This window comes from Mus caroli, unplaced genomic scaffold (genome assembly GCF_900094665.2).
Source record: "Mus caroli unplaced genomic scaffold, CAROLI_EIJ_v1.1 scaffold_17896_1, whole genome shotgun sequence".
Taxonomy (NCBI): domain Eukaryota; kingdom Metazoa; phylum Chordata; class Mammalia; order Rodentia; family Muridae; genus Mus; species Mus caroli.
This window is the reverse complement of record NW_018389183.1, coordinates 13,204-22,060: the sequence shown is the minus strand read 5'-3', so window position 1 is coordinate 22,060 and position 8,857 is coordinate 13,204. Positions and strand designations below refer to the sequence as shown.

At 44.2% G+C, this 8,857-nt stretch overlaps 1 pseudogene; it reads left to right on the top strand.

The window, feature by feature from the left end:
• Positions 1-230: 230 nt before the first annotated feature.
• On the top strand, positions 231-6,984 carry LOC110287989 (annotated as a pseudogene).
• The last annotated feature ends 1,873 nt before the right edge of the window (positions 6,985-8,857 follow it).

Sequence of the window (8,857 nt, the reverse complement as noted above, 5' to 3'; positions counted from 1 at the left end):
ACTTGGTCAGGATGGATGATTGTTTTGATGTGTTCTTGGATTCGGTTAGCAAGAACTTTATTGAGGATTTTTGCATCAATATTCATAAGGGATATTGGCCCTGAGTTTCAGAGTTCAGAGTACTCTCTGCAGGTAGGCTCTCCTGTTGCCGGGAAGGTGTCCAGATATCTGGTGTTCCAACCTGCCTCCTGGCAGAACTTATAATCCGCTTACCGAGGACTTAAGATGCCATGGAGGGTCCCGTGTATACCTTACGGGTGTCCGCAGACTCCATGCTCAAGGTATTCCTGTGCTGGCGTGGACCTGAAGGGACTTGTGCCCCTGATCAGGCCGGGTTTTCTGCTTCCCTAATTAATGCAGTCTCAGGTCCTGCGCGATTGGATTGTAGCAGGTGCTGTGTTCCACTCACCAGAGGTTTTAAGATCCCGCGGGGGGGTCTTGTGGATAGCTGGAGGGTGTCAGCTGACTCTGCGCACCTTAGCTACCCTGGTGCTTGCCGGATCAGAAGGGACTAGTGTCCCTGATCAGGCTGGGTTTTCTGCTTCCCTAATTCATGCAGTCTCAGGTCCTCTGCGATTGGATTGGAGCAGCGGCTCTGTTCCACTGGCCAGATGTGTTAAGATCCCGTGGCGGGTCTTGTGGGTAGCTGGAGGGTGTCAGCCGACTCAGTGCCCTAGCTTCCCTGGTGCTTGCCAGGTCAGAAGGGCTTATTTGATATTCTTAAAGAGAGTTCTAATCCTACCTCCCCTAGATCTTGAATCTCAAAAAAGTTGCTGGCCTTACCACAAATAAAAAGGGCTATTAAAAAACAGTTTGTTACTTATATATATATTACTCTTTGCCTTTACATATGTTAATTTTTAATGCGATTCATATGCCTACAAGATTGTTGTGACAAAGGGCTCATCTAATGTAGATACACTTAAAAATATCTCCTAAACATAATATCCTGCCATATTATAAAACAGTAGCCCAGATGATTATCCTTGGAAGGAAGCAGGCACTAATTATTTTGGCAAAGAGCCAAATATCATTGTTCAGCCTTATAGTGTAGATCAAGATACTTGGCTAAAACAACACAAAAAAAATTGATGGGTCCTGGCACTGATACCTGAGGAAAGATCATAGGCTCAACACAATTATAATTAAAGGATTTATTGATTACTTGTAGCTGTCAGTGGCCATGGGTTACTGGGTTTCTGAAAGAAAAGCTGGGAATGGATGGGAAGGACAGTGAAAGAAATAATGGGCCAGGACAAAGATCTCTGATCAAGGCTCAACTTTAATTCTAGGGTCTGATTTCTAAATGGGGGAAACCCATTCCCCACTGTACCAGGATCTTGTTCCTTTGTCAGGATCTCATCAGGAAAGCAAGCTCAGCTGCTCAGCAGGTAGTGGCTTCTTGCAGGAAGCTGCAGATGGCAGGACAATAGACTTTACCTAGGTCAGAAGACTCTAGGTGGGCTAGCTGACTGTGCCAGATAAGGTCTGATACAGCTTGCTCAAGGCTGTGGGGAAGGGCACAATTACTGCTAGCAGGGCGACAATCTCTGAGACAAACTTGAGATTGTCATGAGGAAGAAGGTGAGTAAAGGATTTTAAAAGGCAAAAACCACTAGAGTATTTATTTACACAAGGAACCCAAGAGCTGTTTTACTCTGCCATGATTAGGTAGTCAAGGCAACATGAATGTCTGCATAAGGAGGTTACAGAAGCCAAAAGGCAGTTAGTCACAAGTGACAAGTAGATGGTTATATCTATACATTTCTGGATTAGGGACAGTCACTGAGTCAGAGTTACTGGAAACTTATGTTCCTGGGACTGGAATCAGAGACTAGTAGATACCAAGATGGATGCCTAGGATAAAATGGAGGGTTTTGTTGTTCTTTGTTTGGTTGTTTGGTTGATTTCATTTTGTTTATACATCATGGTTTCCTGTGAAAAGTTCTTTCTCGGTTCCTTTTTATACTGAGCTCTATTAATAGGTCATTGGAAAATATCATTTGAGACAGAAGAAAACCTCCTAATGCACTGTTGTGATTGATTCTAACCATCCCTTGGAAGAGTGGATATCCATCATTGAAGTCAAGAAGTAATATAAATACTAGAGTTCATAGATCCAACAATTATTTTGTGTACTTTCTTGGGTATAATCTAGACTCATATAAGAAATGAGTTTTTACCTGGAAGGTAAACTTCCTATATAGGAAGGCAGAAATTAACAGCCAGAGCCAAAGACAGGCAACACCAAAGAACTTTTTAATGAGGGCATGACAAGCAGTAGATTTTTTTTACTCATCTTCTTATTCAAACAGGTATTTTCCAGTTACTTATGTGTTTACTGTCCCAAGAAATTATGTACTTTGGGGACTTTTCTTTCAAAAAGTGTGCCTTAACTCAGAAGTGATAAATCCAGCTCAAGATTTGTAAAGTTAGATAGCTATAGGGGAAGATGTAAGTACAAAAAAACCCAGGCCATTACAAAAAGTTGTTACATGTTGTCCCTGATTGCCTTTCCTGTGCCTTTTAATTAGCACCTGTTATCCTGGTTAAATTTAAGATTTATCTGATTTTTTGCAATAATTGTATTAATTCCTTAGGAAAATCATAAAATGTATTTTGAACATTCTCCCCTAGATCCCCCTTACTACTTTCTCCATGCTCTTATCTCTTCTCACCCAACTCTGAGATTACTTACTTTTTTTCCTTCTTTCCCTATCAAATCAAGTTTGTGTTGTCCAGCTAGTCATGTGGCCTTTCTTGGTGTAAGCCTACCAGTGCTTGAATAATTAAAAAACTGATCTCTATGGGATAACTGGCTGGTCAGGCCAGCCTAGACCACTAACCAAGGAGTGTACCTAAAGGGATCTTTGGCTCCAGATACTTATGTAGTAGAGGATGGCCTTGTCCAACAGCAATGAGAGGGGAAGTCCTTGGTCCCAGGGAGGTTTGATGCCCCAGTGTAGGGGGATACTGGAGTGGTAGGGTGGGAGAGTGTGGGTGGGTGGGGGAACACTCTCAAACATGCAAAAGGGAGGGAGGAGGGCAGATGCAGGATGAGGGGGGTGGAGGGGTAACCAAGAAGTGAGTGGGATATCATGGGTTGAAGGGTTGGTCTAGTGGGTAACTGGGAAGTGGAATAGCATTTGAGATGTAAACGAATGGAATGATTAATAAAAATTAACAAAAAAATCTATGATGGCTCTGGTAGAAAAGACCCAGGAGAAATCCATTTTAGGAAAGATTCCTGCTACTATTATGCTTTTCCTGTTATTGTTAAATATATAACTATCACTAGGTATTAGCCCACCCTTTTGAGCAGATCTCTGCAGGCATAAAGAGATGTACTATCTTATAGTGATGGTATATAGACAAATAAATAATAATCCTATAGAAAAAACAGCTGACTCTCCCTCTCTCCCAATACCTTATCAAATGGTAGTCATTCCTTAGCTGGTGTTGAGATTATATGTCCACTTTCTTTTTTTAAGTATATTATGCAGTCTCTGTAACCCATATTCTTTGATAGTCTGTTGGAATTCATTGAGGCTATTGGTAATGTGGCTTAAAGACAGAGCTTCATCATCTAGAAACAGTTCTGGATATAGGAGTGCCTATAAGTGATTGGAGGCTCACTCATATGGAATCAAAAGAAATTACTGGTAATGTTGACTTCCAAATAAGATCAATATCCTTTCAAAGCTTTTTGAAAACTTGTATCCATATGGTTGCTTAAAACTCCCTATACTCCAGCTCTAGGAGATCTGACAACATGTTCTGGCCTCCTTAGACACTAGGAATTCATGTGATGCACAGGCATACATAAATGCAAAATAGTGTTTTAGTTAGTATTTCTATTGCTGCAATAAAAACATCACGGCCAAGAAACAAGTTGGGGAGGAAAGGGTTAATTTGGCTTGAACTTCAACATGACTGTTCATGATGGAAGGCTCAATGCCTCAGTGTGAGGAAATGAAGAGTAAGGAGGTGGGAGTGGGTGGGTAGGTGGGTGGGTGGAGGAGCACCCTCATAGAAGCAGGGGGAGGGAGGATGGGATAGGGAGTTTCTGGGAGGGGGAAAACTGGGAAAGGGGATACAATTTGAAATGTAAGTAAATAAAATAACCCATAAAAATGAAAGAAAAAAAAAAGAACAGGAACTCAAGTGTGCCTCTGGCTCTCAATGGATCAATCCCACAGCCATGAAAGTTCCCACTATTTTCTTGAATGGGTTCCCCTAGGAGTCCTTCACAATCTCTATGAACTCCACTCCCCAATGAACACCCCCACACCACCACCCCCAAACTGTATGGAATCACACAAGTGAAGCAATATGCTCTGACTCTCTTGCTGTGACCCTGCAGAATCCATCCAGCCCCGACTCAGCCTGTGGACCAAGCCACCCTCTGGAGAGTCCAACTAGTACTGTTCAAAATGCCCTCTGAGTCCTGAGGAACTGTATCGTCCAGAGTCAGGCAGACACCACTATACAAGCTGGGGACATGAGGTACCAATGAGTCCCTATAGCCTGGGTCTCCTGGGTCTCTTGTGACCACCCAGGTCACATGGGACTTTTAGGATGTCCAGATCACCAGGATGGTCTTGTCTTGTCTTGTCTTGTCTTGTCTTGTCTTGTCTTGTCTTGTCTTGTCTTGTCTTGTCTTGTCTTACTCTCTGATCTCAGCAGTCCCTATGAATTCATCTGCAACCTGCATGGCCACTCGATCATCCACTTTGAGTGGCCATATAGTCCCTCACCAATTCAGCACCACCCAGATAGCAGGAAACACCACTTCTAGGCACCAGTTTCAGCCTTGCCCTTCAAGAGCATGAACAAAGCATGGTTTATTCACCCTTAAAGCATATCTTTCTTCACTGTAAATGGGAAAACCACCTACACTCCCCAGTTTCCTGCCATGGACTCCAACCTAAGGCCACTGCCCTAGCAGATGGTTCCTCGATGCCATGCCTCGGGTTGTGTCAAATGATTCCCAGGGCTTTGAAAACACTGTTAGTGTCCACAGGACAAGTGCTCCTGTGATCATCCTGCTGACAATTCCTCCGACCATCGCCCAGTTCTGGGAGAGAAGCAAATACCTCTGAGCCAATCCCATACCATGCCATCCCATCCCCAGCACAGGGTTCAGCCTTAGAAATGTGAATGAGTACCAGGAGGCGATGAAGATCTGTCTCTGATCTCGGCCAGCAGTGAGGGCTGTGTTGGGCTTTCTCTTTTGCCACACTAACCTGTGTCATTAAGGGATGTCCGCCTGGTGACAGATGCGGGGCATCATTGTGTGCAAGGGTCTGAGTTCAGGGGGGAAGGTTTGGGTAGACTATCTCAGTGGAACCATCTCTCAGGGTCCCAGCAGCTATGTTTATGGACGTGCTCGCGCAGGTGCTCTTGCAGCACCATGCACTACTGCTGCCACAGTGAGCTCCTGAAGCTTCAGGCTTTCTGTGTCCCAAGGGGGCAGTTTCTCCACCCTCGATGGTGGAGAAACTTGAGGGAATTGTATATTGAAAGGTTCCATCAGTACAAGCTACTTAGGAGAGGAGCCGAGTGAGGGAGCAGGAGTTGTAGGGTCCCCAGAGAAACCCACCAAGAGTCAGGCTCAGCTGGGAACCAACCCTTGGGAGAACTTACTTGTGCAAGCGCAGTGTGCACACATGTAGTGTGATGGGTGTTAGTGGGTTGTAACCGCCACCTCACCTTCATAGCTGAGCTTCTGTGGTGCAGTTGCTTGAGCTGGGGTTGCTGAGTGGAAAGTCATAATTGCCGTGCAGAATCCCGGTGAGGACGACGCAGGTGGCAGTACAGGGGTTGATGAAGGCAGCGAGGATGGGAAGCATAGACCTCAAGCTGCAGATGCCCAGGCTAGCTCTCAGAGTTTGGCGACTGAGGATGACCATGACAACTCCCCTTGTGAGAGTGGCCTACAGGATGCCGGCAGTGAGGCTGCTCCAGACAAGTCCCGCTCAGGGAGCCCTGTAGTGTCACGAATGTCAGCTGAAGAGGCAGCCATCATTCCTCAGGACGAGCAGGTGCCACTTCTCCCTGGGCCCAGCAGAGATGCTGCGACAACTGCAAGTCGACTCCTGGAGTTGTATCCTTTCCTGGAAGACCCTTGGCAGGGCTTATGGGAAGATAGGAAGGATAAAACGAGAAATGGGGTGGGGGTCGGGGGCTTTTGAGTGAGTGAGCGGGAAGACTGACAGCAGGGTGGGGAAGAGACAGAGTGGTACACTCTGGACTCAATCCAAGAAGTAATGTCATGCTGGCAGGGCAGGGAGACGTCTAAGGCGGGGAAGATTTCAGGGTGTAGGTGAAAATCTGAACTACTGGGGAGGTGGGAGGTGGGAGGTGGGAGGTGGGTGGTGGGAGGTGGGTGGTGGGAGGTGGGTGAAGCTTGTTTCACATAGTCAGAAAGATGGTTTAGTGGTAGTCCTGGTCTTGGGTGATAGAAGATAGTAGTGCCAGACAGATCTTAGAAGTGTACCAGGCCACATAGCAATAGGAAACCTAAAGGTGGATGGTACCTTAACCATAACCTCCTTCCAGCTCTGTGAAAGTACCTTTCTCTTCTGCAGACATGGCCCACAGGTCCCTGGTCACCAACACCCAGCATCAGCTCTTAATGGTTCCACAAAAGTACACTGTGAATGATAGTATCTTAGCTGTGTCAGTTTTCCAAAACTCTGGAGTTGGGGTGGCCTCAGGGTTGGGAGGCAGTGTGCACTGTAGGGGCTTGCTAGTGGAGATGTGGGTGAGTTGGGTGTAAGTGGGAAAGGCATGGTGTGATGGGCCTGAGCAGATTCCTTCATCATTTCCCTCATGGTATCTCTCCCACATTTAGTAGGTGGACTACAGAAGACCCCGTTCTCTTCCGAATTTCCAACAATAACTTCCTTGATCATGAGAAACATTCAACACCTTCAGTTTGTGGCTTTTAAACAAAGAAGAGAAAGAAGTCATAATAACTGATCTGTTACCTGCTACAGGACAAGACAGAAGCATTTTATGCTTTTGGTAATTGTCACCTTGCCTTCAAAGTTCAATGATTTTGACGCTCATATGCCCTCTATAAGTCTCTTGATAGGCTTCTTTCACTATTGCTAAAGGAACAGGTACTTAAACATTCATTGCTGAGCAAAATACAACTGATCTACTATGATTTTTTTTTTGCTTGTATGATTTAACTTTTGTTTGTCTATGGCAGAAATCTCTACTCTTTTTTTTTTTCCCACATGTGTGCTTTTGTGAAGAAGTTCTGGGATTCAGAACTTCTTGCAGTCTAAACTAATTTAAGTTCTAAAGATTTCTTGNGATCTAAAGTAATTTAAGACAGTTTAGGAAATGGAAGAAAAAGCAATTTAGTTAAGGCCATTTATTAAGCACTAAATACAGTAATGTTTGAAATAAGAAGAGTTTAATTATGAAAAACAGTGCTTACCTTGCGATCAGGAGATAATGCAGAGTACCATTCAACCAAGAAAAACAAATTGTGTGACTTCATTGTTTTCTTTGACATATCTTTGTCCTGTTTGTTGTTGCTGTTGTTGTTATTGTTTTGGGTTTGGTGGTGGTGATGGTGGTGGTGGTAGTGTTTGTCTTAGAAACCTCTTCTGGTTTGGAGAGATAGAGCACTCATCGGTTAAGAGCACAGGCTACACTTCATAAGGATATAGGTCCTGTTCCTAGCATGCACATGATGACTAACAACCCTTTGTAACTCCATTCCAGGGGATTCCAGTGATATCCTCTGCACACAAGTGGTGCACAAATGTGCATACAAAGACCCACATGCAAAAACTAAAATTTTTATTTAAAAATGTATTAGTCCTACAGTTATTTAATATTCTAATTATATAAAATTGGCTTATGAGGTTTTAATATTATATCAATTTTTTCAGAATGTATAAAAAGTCCTTCATTTTCTTAAAATCTTTTGTTGTTGTTCTTTCATTTANTTTGTAAATTAAATCATTGGGGTTTATTTTCCAAAGCGTTTTCTTAGTTTTTTTTTCTTTTCATCCTCTCTCAGTTTTCCTTCCCTTCACTCTTCCCAGACCCTACCCACCCTACCTCACTTCTCTCTCTCAGATCCACTCCTCCTCATTTTCCTTCAACAAAGAGTCGACTTCCCAGGGATCTCAACTGAACCTGTCATAACTGGTTGCAATAAGACTAGGTACAAACCCTCATATTAAGATGGACAAAGTAACCCAGTAGGAGGGAAAGGATCCTGAGAGCAGGCAAAGGAGTTAGAGATACTCCAGACTCCTATNGTTGGGAGTCCCACAAGAAGACCCAGCTATACAGCCATGAGGTATATGGAGAGGACCTACCTTAAACCCATACAGGNTCTGTGATTGTCGCTTCAGTCTCTGTGATCCCCTATGAGCCCTGTTTAGTTGATTCTGTGGGCTGTATTCTGGTGTCTTTGACCCCTCTGGCTCCTACAATCCCCCATCAATTCTTTTTATTTTATTTTATTAAATATGTTCTTTATTTACATTTCAGATGTCCCCTTTCTTGGTCTCCCTCTGAAAACCCCCTCCTCTTAGTCCCTCCCCTCTCCCCCTGCTCACCAACACCCCCACTCCTACTTCCTGGCCCTGTCATTCCCCCACACTGGAGTATAGAGTCTTCACAGCTCCCCTGGCTCTGTGTAATGTTTGGCTGTGGGCCTCTACATCTGCTCCCATTAGTTGCTGGATGATGCATCTCCGATGACAACTGGGCTAGGCACTGACCTATGAGTGTAGCAGAATTCCATTACCATTTTCTGAAATTCTAAAGCAAACACCATTACATAAAACACCCNAATGTAACCATCAAATGTTTAGGCTTACCC